General features: G+C 39.2%; 1 pseudogene; it reads left to right on the forward strand.

Moving 5' to 3' along the window:
- The first annotated feature begins 12,519 nt into the window (after positions 1-12,519).
- The window catches only part of LOC118631165, a 108,069-nt pseudogene continuing 107,620 nt past the window's right edge, over positions 12,520-12,968 (forward strand).

Here is a 12,968-nt window from a genome sequence, read left to right on the forward strand (position 1 = left end):
ATTCTTATTTGAATAATTGCTAAGACATTTTCTAACTGGCATGAGATTTTTAATTGAATGTTCAATTAATTTAATTACCCCTAGCATCCCTAAATTCTAGACAATTACCCCTAGCATCCTTATTCTAGACCAAGTTTTTTTCTTTTATTCAGTGTGTAAATGAAGCAGCAAGTTGATTTCAGTGTATATTGTTCTCACTCTTCTAAACCAAAAGGAATGCCGCATTGCACTTATGCCCAAACACTTTCAACCAAAAAGCTCTACTATCCTTTAAAACTTAGAATATTTGTGCATAGGAACTTCCTTTGGACGTTCCAGAAATATTTTTAAGACTCAGTCAGAAAACCTTCCACTAAGAGATAATTTTAGTGAAATATAAGAAATATTGTTCAATAAACACACACAGACGCATGTCTTTTGAATGATATTCATATTGGATGAGGGTAGGAAAGTATAGTGGTGGATCTTGTGAGTACATGTTTTGCAGTGTTATTTTTATGAACCAAAAGATAAATCCAGCTCCCTGGGGACCTGGGATGATTTCTTCTATGTGACCCATAACACATTTATAACCTTGTGTGAACTCAAAAAACAATTAAAAATAAAGTAAAAATGTACAGTCCTCCTATATTACTTGTGGTATATATTTCAGGTCATCGCTAAATCAGAAACTGCTGTGATCATTAATTCCTTTTTTAAAAAGACATGTTTTATCATCTGTGAAACAGAAGTATATAAATTATGCCAATGTTTGATGTTCTTGAAAATGATAAATGGTTTTGCGTATTTTTCTGTATTTTCACAAGTTAAAAATCTATTTAGAAATTACTTATTGGTCTGAGGTGTCTCTTCTTTCTTTTTTTAACCAAATGTAATAAAAATCATATGGTACATGGGTTGCAGCCCCCAAGTGTAATACGTAGTTCACATGACATTAATGGGCACACTGAAGACCAACAAAGGAGAGCAAAGTTCTGTAATATTGTTTCAAACTTTGCCATTAAATAAGTCTGTTTCTGGGAATTGAATTTAGTTCAAATAATTACCACCTTCCAATGTTGTAGCCAGTCTTTGCATAGCAAGTTATACTGCTTTCTAAGAACTAATAAACTGTCATGATCTCTAAACCAGAGAACAAAGGCACTGCAATAGCAATAAAATGATCTTACTTGTTTTAAATATCAATGAGAAGAAAAGTAATACCAATAAGTGCATGGATACACTTAATTCAAACATTCTTCCAGAGGTTAAATCATTAAAAACTAAATAACCAGGAAGGAGAGTAGGGAGGATAACTGTCTCTCTTGACCCCATCATGTGGGATAAAAGAGAGGACTGTATCTTTTGTATTTTGCCAATAAGTTGTAAAGAATATTGTCAGGAATCAATAAATATTAATAACAACAACAAACAGTCCCATTATAAGTCAATAGCTCCCCTTTGTATACTATAGTGTACAAAGCATTCTCTAGTATTTTCACTTTCACCCATAAAATGAAAATTGTACATTTTAGTCTGGAGTAGGGATATAAATTTTAGGTCTCCAATACAGATCTATTACCTCCCACAACTATTCCTACAATTCCTTCCTACCCAGGTAGGATAACCAAATCACTGTGTCCTCTAACAGCTCCTCTTAGTACAAGTATCAAGGTCAGTCTACTTGCTGTCTCTAGCTGTGTAAATAGGTCTCAACTACAGTGACTTTCCCTAACAATGCAAATAACACTAAAACTAGGTCCCTTTAAAACACACAAGACAACTGTTTATATGTCCTGGAAGTTCCATAATAAAATAAATAAAAATTTATTTTGTGTCTACTTCAAAAAGTTTATAATTTTAAATAGTAATGAACAGATAACAGTATAATATAAATGAAACAGGTATCAAGATACACTATATATTTATATTATAATGCTATGGAGTTCAGAGGAAGATGTTAATTTGGTAAGGGAAGCCTATACTCAGTAATTATAATAACAAATCATTTGAATTGATAGAAAGATAAAGACAGGATAAAGGAAGAGAAGGAAAGAAGGAGGGAAGAAGGGAGAAGGAGCAAATGAAAGAAAGGAACCTTAGAAATCACACAGAACAAATTACTTTTATTATAGATGAACTTATCAAGAGTAAAAGCAGTATTATGCTCAGCAAAATAAGCCAGAGAAAGACAAGTATCACATGATCTCACTTATATGTGGAGTCTAATGAACAAAATAAACTGATGAATAAAATAGATCCAGAGACATGGAAGCAGAGAACAGACTGACGAATCTAAGAGTGAAAGGGGTGGTGTGAGTGTGAAGAAATTAACCAAAGAGCTTATATGCACATATGCATAACCCATGGCCACAGACAGTAGCGTGTGAAGGCCTGAATCGGGGAGCTGGAGCAGGGAGGAAGGAGGGGATCAATGGGGGGAAAGAGGGGGATCTGTAATATTTTGAACAATAAAGATAAATTTAAAAGATCAAAAGATCAAAAATTTTAAAAAGAACAAAAGCAGTTACATGTCCTACCCACATTGACAGAGAAGTAACAGAAATGTACAGGTTCATGTTTAACTAGCAACATATTATTTTTCCACCACTACATAAGATTTCATTTTTTCTAATTTCCAAAGAGCTACCTCATTCATGAAAAGCAGACAGTGGAATCCTAAGATCAAAAAACCACAGTCTTTGATGGGGGTTGGCACACTTTTCTATGAAGGGCCAGGCAGTCAACATTTTGGGCTGTCCAGGCCACCCGGTCTCTATATTGTGAAAGCAGCCATAGATAATATGTGCATAAAGAAACATAACTGAGTTCCAGTAAAACTTTATTTGCAAAAACAAGAGGCAAACCGGATTTGGTCCAGGAGCCAAAGTTGGTCAGCCTCTGTTCTGTGAGTGTAATGAAATAAAAAATTAGACATATATTCAAACTGAATTAAATCCAATCCCAATTGCACAGTTAGAAAATACTGCATTTGAACCAAGATCTGCCAGAGTATGGCTCTTAAGTTTTCTTTTTTTTTCTCTTTGAAACCAGTCAATGTCTTACCTGATCTCTCAAGATTTTTCTGTTCATAATAGCTTTCAGGATTAAAGAGATGAGTTAATTCCTGTTCTGCTAGAAAATAGAGAACATTTTTGGCTCATAATCCAGATTATTCAGTAGGTAATACCTGGTTAAGCATTAAATTGGTATTCAAAGAATTAAGTTGATAAAATCAAGGTTAACAGAAGGGTTAAAAATTCTAAATATAATTTGCATGCTTTACTATAATATTTGTAATATTTGCCTATCTTCCACAACCCTTAATTCAGATGAATTTCACCTATTATTTGGGCTCTGAAGACTCCTGAAAGTTTCCATACACCTTTCCATGGAAGTCAGAAACCTACTCAGAGAAGCCTTCATTTCCCCAAGGGAATGCACTATTCTGCCTTCAACTGTCAGGAAGGTGGCTAAAAGCATCATATATTAATGACACTTGCTGAATTTCAGATATTTATGTTATATAAAACTTGTTACAAGGAAAAGAATAGCAATAAAATACCCACATGTAGATCTTAACTCTGTAAGGTCTACCTCCAAACCTCCCTGGTAAGTGAAGAACGGCTCTCCACTGGGACACCAGTCCCAGAAAGAGGTGCCGGTGGAGCCCAGCTCAAGCACTATGCCCTGTGGTCAGGAGTTCTTACTTTGTTATGTAAAGTGAGAGATTGAGACTAATTCAGCTTAAATATCTCTTTGGCTCAATTTATTATATAAAGTTTCGCAATTTATTATATAAAGTTACTATCACAAAAAGTAAGTTATACAAATATAAGTTTTATAATCTTACAATCCCTTATTTCTGAAGGATTCACAAGTATTTTGACAGACTAAGGAAGAGCCTAGATGTATGCAGCAGTCCACGATGTCAAGTTGGTATGGATCCACTGTCACTTTCTTGGGCTTATTTTCCTCCTTAGTTCTAAAGGTTGAACTGGTTGGAATCACTGTGAATAGGGGGTTATCAACATTCTTGTTTCAGTGGCTAAGGATAGGGAGTTCCAAGGCCAAAACCCAGATGCGTGAATTTCAAGTATCTAGTGAGTGATTTCTCTCCAAGTGTTCAGATAGCCCTGAGAGTCACAGTCAGAGAAGCCAAGGCAACGAGGAGGTGCGCTTCTGGGAGAGGACAGTGACAGGATGGAACGAAGCAAGGGCACATGTCTCCAAGTGCATGCAAATGGCCACTGGTTTGACATGCATTCTAGTTTAGAGAGTCTATAAACCGGTTAGAAAGGACATGTTTGTTTGATACACTATATGAAAAGTCTCTTTTTCAAAAGAAATTATATACTTTTCTAAGATCTTCTCTAATTCATGAATTCAGAAAATAAAATTAGATACATTTTTTTGGTGTGTGTGTGTTTTCCCCCATGTTCTTTTGATATAGATGCAACCTGGCTACAAAAATGTCATTGTACTTAATATTTTTTAGAACTAAAATCAATAGCAAAAAAAAAAAAAAAATTTTGATGCCAAATAGAATATCTAAAATGTTCTGAAAAATTAAAAATCAAGATATTGAAATTATATGCTGCAATTATATAAATTATAATATATTATAAAGGCACAATTTGAATCCAGTACAAAAGGAATGAATGTGGTGTGTGTGTGTGTGTGTGTGTGTGTGTGTTTCCTGCCAAGACAAAGCTGGGTACTACTGTCAGTGCCCTACAGTATAGTTTAAAAAAAACAAACAAAAAAACACTACCCTTTTCAAGAGGGCGGTGAAACACTGTGCACTCATCTGGGAAATCCCCAAGCCGACACAGAGGAATCCCTATCGTGATTCAAGCCCTTATGATAATCTAATCTACAGAGATATTTTTCTTAATGAATGAAATGGCTTCAAATGACTATAAACTTATGTTAAATTAGTACCCTGTTAACTTAATACAAATAGCATCTTAAGCCAGCTGAAATTAAATGATCACTGGGGAAGATTATTTTGAGATTTACCAGTCTTTACCTAACTAAAAAAGAATTTTTATTTCAAGGGATACATACATATTATTTAATTTAGCTGATGATCAAACTACAAGCAAACTGACCTACCTAAAACACTACTTCAAAATATAGAAATTAACTTTTTTTAAGTTCTCTAAATGGCAAGTTGCCATCAAAAAGAAGAAAATTCTTACACTCATGGTCTGGTCAAGAGACCCAAAGCACGCCACATAGCTGGATATAAAATAAGCCGGAAGGTGAAACATTGGGAGAACAGTGAAATACTGCTGGTGCCATCAGAAGGAAAAGTCGGAAAACTATGCAAAGCAGACAGAACTACCCAAAAAGTACTTTGAAATTATTCATGTAGAAATAAAATGTTTATTGATTTAAATCAAAAGTGTGTAAGTGCTAGCATAAGAAGATGGACTTTAGGAAGCTTAGGCAAATTCAGCATGTATCAGAGTCACCTGGAGGGCTTCCAAGCACAGACTGCTGGGCCCACCCCACACTTTTGACTCAGTCGTTCAGGGAGGAGGTCCAAGAATTTACATTTTTAACAGATTCTCATGTCACGCTGACCCTGCTTTTCTGAGAGCTGCCCTTTGAGAACCACTGATGTAGGTCATTCTTTAACAAAGCATCAGAAAAACAGAGAGGTAAATGAAGGGACTCACTGAAAATGAGGAGATGTGAGCCACAGGTAGAGCCCTAAATAGACCTCCTTACACAGAAGCTCATCCGAGAGCCCTTAGGGGTAAGTTATTGTTCTCAGTGTTATTCCAAACCCCATTTTTACATATATAATTAAATTCCCCTGGAACCTGATTGTTAAGCGTGTAGACCATTCCTAAAATCAGAAACTCACTTGCTGTTTTATATCAATCGAAGGTGTGGAAGCAACCTTGGAGTATGTACCTTGTTCTATGAACTGGTTACTAAAATAGGATTTCTGGAAAAGCTATTTATAAATCAGGCGTTCGGGTTATTTGTGGGTTTATTTTTTTGTTGAGGTTTGTCTGTGTTTAGATTAGTACATTGAAGCACATTTTGAATGTACAAACGAACTTCTATTTAAAGGAATCTTACAGAAAACTCTTTTCCAATGTGAATTATTATTGCACACACATTTATCTTGCTGGTCAGCTGAATGTGCACACACCAGTTTTGGTGAACAGTGAACCTGTAAACACGCTGCTCTAAAGATTTCAGATTTGGGAAGTTGATTTCCCCTTTTTATTTCTCTCGAGGTCATTCGTCTACTTCCAGTTAGCCTCATAAGTAAAATCTTCACAAGTGTTACTTTTAATTTCTTTTCATCCTTGAGAAAATGAAAGTATCAAGAGACTCTTCCTTTAGAGCGAGACCTGTTGGAAACCCCCATGCTCTAAGCAAAGCCCTAAGTAGGTCGAATTTCCGAGCTGTAATTTCAGCAGACAAATTTGCCTGATTTCCCAAGACAATGAAAGAGAAGGCTTAATGCAAGAGACTTTCAACTGTCCAATCTCCACCTTCAAGATCTTTGTGATCTAGTCCAATCTAACCCAACAGCCCATGACATGCTAACATTAGCTTAGGCAGAGATACTTATTACAAAATTCCAAAGTATACTCAGAATATTTCTCCATTTTTTTAAGAAGATTTTTTAATTGTTTTTTGTTTATTTATTTTTTAAGTATGTTTTTATGATTTTTTGTTTTTTTTTAAAGAGAGGAAGGGAGACATAGAAACATGGATCAGCTGCCTCCTGCATGAGGAAACCTGGACATGTGCCCTGACCAGGAACCGAGCCGGGACCTCTTAGTCCATGAGATGATGATTAATCCACTCAGCCACACCGGCCAGATATTTCTCCATTTGGAATGCCTTCTATCCTCCAACCCACGTTCTATTCATCCATCTTCAAGGTCTTCCCCAAACACACCACTCCCAGTGATCCCTCCTCCTAAATTTACTCTCTATTGGGCTCATTATGGCCCAGGATCACATCCTGTTTTGTAAAGGAATTTAACTATTTCATAGCTTGTTTTTTATGCTCACCTACAGAATCAGTTCTTAGATGTTAAGAAGTACATCTCATCAGGCACAGGTCTCAACAGTAGTTACTCAACATGTAATTCTTCTGTATTCTATGAATAAGTATTATAATCCAGTGCCTGTTAATCTTGATAAATTATAGTCCTCATACTCCAGTCCAGTTAACCTGCAAATGAGCTCCCTGTAGTGGTTCATCTCAGAAACGTGTAGATTCCCTTGAGATTGCTTTGCCCAGCAATACACACACACACACACACGCCATTTCTCTGCCACAGCAGAAGGGAGGACAGAGTACCAACAACTGATAGCTTTGCTCTCGTGACTGCCTGGCCTTCTCTAGGAGATCAGTTTGTATCCATGTTTCCTCTGAAAACACTGTGTGCATCAAATAATTGAAAGTGTCCATGGTGATATAACAATGGGTCCCAGTATTGTAAAGTGTGCATTGTATCTCTTCGTACACAGACCTGTGTTAAACGTGATGTACTCTGATAAAATATCCCACCGCAGAGAAACCATTCCCAGCCACAACATTCCTGGCACAATGGATAACAGTATGGTTTTAGACTCAGAGATATGGACTTGAAGAGTTACTACCTTTTAGTAGTGGTTTGTCTTTGCCTTGTTAAAATCCATCCTTGGATACCAAGTGTGAAAATGGGATCAGAATGAACCCTGCACAGGCAGCTTTAAAGGATCCTTTAGATGATGTCCATAAAGAATTTAGCAATGTCTGGTACAAAATAAGCATTTAATAATTAGTGTCTGTAATTCTTATTAATGAGATTTTAGTCAAGGAACTACAGCTCATGAATATGAACCATTGTGGCACACACACACAAAAAAGAATGTGAGATGGTCAGTAAATACAAGAATGGCCTGGACCCATTTGGTTGTTAATCACAAGCCACTGAGTTGCCCCATCTTAGGGACAACCGGAAATCCTGTTGCTGGTTTCTGAAAGATAAAGTAGTCCTATGAGCGAGATGGAGAGGGTGTGTTCTCCCAGAGTGGGCTGCTCAGCAAACATGGCATCCATGAATGGCTTAAAGTCTATCTCCGATAGGACTCACAGCAACAGCTTCTATTTTCTTCTATTTTTCCTTTTAATTCTTTTCCTCGCCTGATTTGCTCTTACCCCCTCTATCACTAGCCCTAATCAATGCAGCAGGTCAAGTTGAAAGAATGGACAGCCTCAGAGCCACATACATTTAAGCCACTTTAATGCAAATATTGATCGTAGGAGCATAGACAGGCTGGGCTGCATTTTTTTTTAATGGACATGCTTTTTTTCTGGGGCTGTGCTACCCATGATAAAATAGATCACCACAGATCAGAATTCCACCCTCTTCTATGCACAGGAATGCAAAAGTAAATCCAAAAGGTGGGCCACATTCTATGTTAAGCTTGTGAGCCTCTGGAGCAGGTGTGTCAAGCAGTCGGTTAAACCATATTTTCTTAACCACTTAAACTCTCCTTCTCACACTTCCTAGATGAGCTGCTTTGGGACAGACAGAAGTAGCTTATCCGGATGAGTGTGGTACCTTGTGCCACAAGAATAGTTGTGCAACAATGTCCACTATGTACAGTGCTTCATTCTTGTGTACACGAGAGTATCAAAGCATTGTATCAGAAAGCCACTGTCCGAGACATATTTAGCAAGAGTCCAAGTCTGAGCTGAAACCCAAGTGGAGAGATCAAGGGAAGAAAGGAATTCTAAGGACCACTTTGAAATCTGATACTAAAAAGATCTGATATTCTATCTGTAGGCATTTTTAGGTTGGACTGGGGGGGGGGTGTGGAATGAAAGAAAGGAAAAGAAAACCTGTTTGTACAAAGGAAGCTTGCTTGGCCTACTGCCAAGAAAGGAGGCATCTCAAACCGGGTAGGGTTTGAAAGCAACACAAACCAAGCTAAAGCCAAAGGAAAGAGCGGGGAAAACAACTCACCTTAAAAAGCCTCAAACCAATACCAGTTGCTTCAAAGTAATACTAGTTGCTTTCAGATGTTTTTAACCCCGTTTTTCCATGGGTCTTTGGTTGCTGTCGTTGTTGTCTATTATAACTCTAAAGCAAAGTAAAAGGCAGCAATATTCCATCCCCTTCACGGAGAAGGCAGCGGAGATGGCAATGTAAGATCATTGCAGCCTTCGCCACCACATGGAAAAACTTTCTGCTTCTTCTCCAGAGCTCGGTAGGCCACCACATCTTTATGCAAAGGGGTAAATGTCACCATAAAGAAGGACTACTAGCAAGATGTGTATACGAGGTGGACAGAATGTTCGCTGTGGGCTTATCAGCCTAAAAGCTGGAGATAACTGGAGGTGAAGGGGAAATGAGTGTTATGCAAACTGGGGGGGAAGCAAGGCAGAATGAAGCCTTTGACCTTGGAAGAGCTGAGTACCGGAGGGGCGAGGGCGGGCGAGGGAGAATGGAATGAGGAATTCCTTGCTGTAATATATTCGGGTAAAAATGGGGCTGTCATCTTGAGCTACAAGTTAGAAAGTTATTACTTTTAATATGCCACTACCTTAGGCCTATACTGTTATGTAAAAGAAAAATAACCTTGTGTGACAGTTTAACATTGATCGATGTGCCTGCCAAATGCAAAGAGATAAATAAGCAGGTGATGAATAAACAGCACTTCAAGTAAAGACATTACGCTGCATGCATAAAACGGCGCCAGGCACCTAGGAGCTGTGGGTGGCCGAAGGTTGGCCATTTCATGCCCACTCAGTAAAGCAGACTTAATCGCTTCCAATATTTTCTGTTAAAAAGCACGCTTAATGAGCCAATTTCACAAGCCCAGAGAAACTGATTATTATCTCTGAGTTCCAACAGAGTTGGTTGTTTTCCAAGAGCCAGGGTTTTTTTTTTTTTTTCCTTGACGGGATAAAAACCTTTTTTAAAAAGAGAGAGAGAGAGAAAGAGAGCAAGAGAGAAAGGGAGAACCAGAGAGAGGGTGTGGAGCCATGGAGCCAGCCAGAGGCCACAGAGAGTCAGCTCGCAGGTGCGAGGCGGCCACTAGATGGCAGTGTTACCCCGCAGTCAGCTCCCCGGAAGAGGCTCCGAACTGGACAGGAGGACTGGGCTGAAAGATGGGGCGGTAAATAAAGCTGAAAACAGCTGCCTGAAGAGTTCATACCCTACCCTCCGCCCTCCTCGGACCCTTTGTCCACAATTATTCCATCCTGCAGCCTGTACAAGGCAAAGGGACAAAAGGGGCAGTCCCCGAATGGCCTGCCTCCTGCTAACAGCCCAGGGCTCTGATTATTCTTCTATACAGCCGTTTTTTTTGTTTTTTTTTGTTTTTTTTTGTTTTTTTTCCCACAAAGTACAGGGGCCCTTTCTATGGAGTTAGGCCCAGTTCTTCCTGGTGTTTTTTTACCCGGAGGGTTTTGCACTCTCTCTAGCCCTCACAGGACCAAGCATGTGGCTACCTAACGGGCTTAAATCCCAGGAGGATGTAGCAATGTAGCTTTTCACCATTTACTTTGAACCAGATGTCTGTTTTCTTGCTTCTTTATCTTGCATACTCTTTTTTTTTTCTTTTTTTTTTTGCAATTTTTGTAAAAAGTGTGAAGGAAAAAAATTTACACTTATAGAAACTTCCTAGTGACAAGATTGGAAGTAGGTAAGGGGAAAGAGCACCCGTCTCCCCCTTTGGAAGCCAGTTGTCCTTCAAACAGAGTAATTTTGTGTCTTCCTTCAGCTACACAACAACGCGGTGAAAGGCACAGACGCACGGGGTTGTTTTCACTAATGGCAGGTATTCAGTCACCACTAGGAAGAAAGACCCAGCAACTCGATCTCAGCATATAATTAACTCAGATATTAAAAACAAATAAAAAAAATGAAATGAACTATTGTTAGGTTCTAAATTGAGATGCAAGTTAATTATTTATGAATATTCATAGAAACTATGAACAGTTTCCAAACTTGCCTTTATTTTCCCATCAGTTAACCAAATAATTGATGTGAATTTTTTTATGTAGCATACATTTTTCTAGATGTGCAATGGAGCCATCAAATTCATTAAATTTGGGGGATTCATTCTGTCTTCTGGTGACTCAAAAGGGAACGGACTTGGTTTAAAGAAAAAATAAGTTTCCTCTCCTATTGTCACCTATAAAGCAGAATGAAACGACACTACTATTGGTCAATCGTGGGAAAGGAAATTGGGCTATTTGAGGACCTTTCAGACGCAGCAGTAAGATTCCACTTCCTGTACCCAGATGGGGGAGGAAGAGCGGGGACTGTTTGGAGAGTGAAAAGTGGGCACAGAAATGAAACTACTAAACGTAGGAAGGGGCCCAACTCCTAGGAACTTATTATAAGTAACCATGGCCACTATATTCAGTCAATTACTCTGAACAAAAGTCCCTAGATGTCCCCAAGTTTCAGCTCAACCTTCCAGCTCCAGATCCCCTCCCTCTCCCAGGCCCAGCCCCTGGCACATTCACACCTTTTCCGTGCTGCTGCTGCGAGCCAGCTCTCTATCCAACCAGAAAAGCTCTTCTCTGCCGAGATATTAACCAATAGCCACAATGGATTTTCCATTGACTGCAGAACCTTGTGCCTAAAGTACAACCAGCTATTCATCAGGGCCTCTCAAAAGAAAAGTCAAAATCATAAACACACCTGGGTACCTCCGTTATGTCTTCTATTAAAAACAAAATGCAGCCAAACAAAATACAAGGATTAAGAGGAATGTGTGATAACCCACCCTAGAAATCTGTCCTTTTAACGACTGAATAACACAAACCCTGCCCTGTTCTACGCCAGGCACCGTGCTGGGCGGTGGAGGCGGAGCAAAGGCTCACCTGTCCCTCGCGGAGCGCGCTGGCTGGTGGTCCCAACACAGCGACAGAGCAGAGCCGGCGCGGTGACCAGGGTGGCCCTTTGCCCAGACTTGGAGGTCCTGTAGGCTACTTCAATTAGAAGTCGGCTGTGGGAGAGTAAATTTGTTTCCTAGGGCTGCCCTCAAGAGTGGGGAACGTCTGGCCTGTGGGCCATATAAGGCCTGAGAAATCAATACCGGCTAACATCACGGCCTCACCAAATTAGCCTGACAAATATCGCAGGCTAATTTTTAAGTTGATAATTTTGTATGGCCCGCAAATGATGTTATAAATACCCAAATGGTCTTTGGCAGAATAAAGATTCCCCACCCCTAACAGAAATTTGTTCTTTCATCGTTCTGGAAACTAGCAGCCTGAAATCAATGTGTTGGCGGATTGGTTCTTTCTGCGGGAAAGAGAAACCATCCCATGACAATGTCCTAGCTTCCAGTGTTGGGGCAATCTTTGGCATCCCCTGGCTTGCAGACACACCGCTCCAATCTCTGCCTCCGTCTTCCTAAGGCCCTGTGTTTCTCCCTCTTCGTTTCTGATAGGGGTATCCGTCTTATTGGATTTCCTCATAAGGTGACATTCTGGAACATGAAAGTGTGAGGGACACTATTCAGCCCCATACTGGGGCACTCCAGGCAAGGATGGCGAAGGACATACAGCATCCGAAGAATCGCAGTGGCTCCTTCCAGGTACACAGTACAAGGCAGGGGGTGGAGGAAACTGGATTTAGAAGGGAGGCTGAAGCAGGTCAAGAGAGTCTCATGTGAGATACAAAGAAGTTTAGATAGTGCACTGAAAAGCAGCAAGGACAACACAAACAGGCTGGTTTTATGTAAGTAAATGTTAAAAAAGAAAAACACAGTGTGGCAGGACTATAGACATTTGGGAAAAAGTGAAATGTGAAGCAGAGATACCAGTTTGGGCGTTACTGCAGTAATGTAAGATGAGAGTATAAGAACAGTGATTGTGCGGATAATAGAAGAAAAAATTGAAATTTTCTTTAAAAATAATAAATTATAATGAACAGGTTTTAAGTGGGTAGGATTAACAAAATGTATGTTGCTTAAGAGTGATTCTGTGTAAAGCTGAC

This window comes from Molossus molossus, unplaced genomic scaffold, assembly GCF_014108415.1.
Source record: "Molossus molossus isolate mMolMol1 unplaced genomic scaffold, mMolMol1.p scaffold_m16_p_15, whole genome shotgun sequence".
Classification (NCBI taxonomy): Eukaryota; Metazoa; Chordata; class Mammalia; order Chiroptera; family Molossidae; genus Molossus; species Molossus molossus.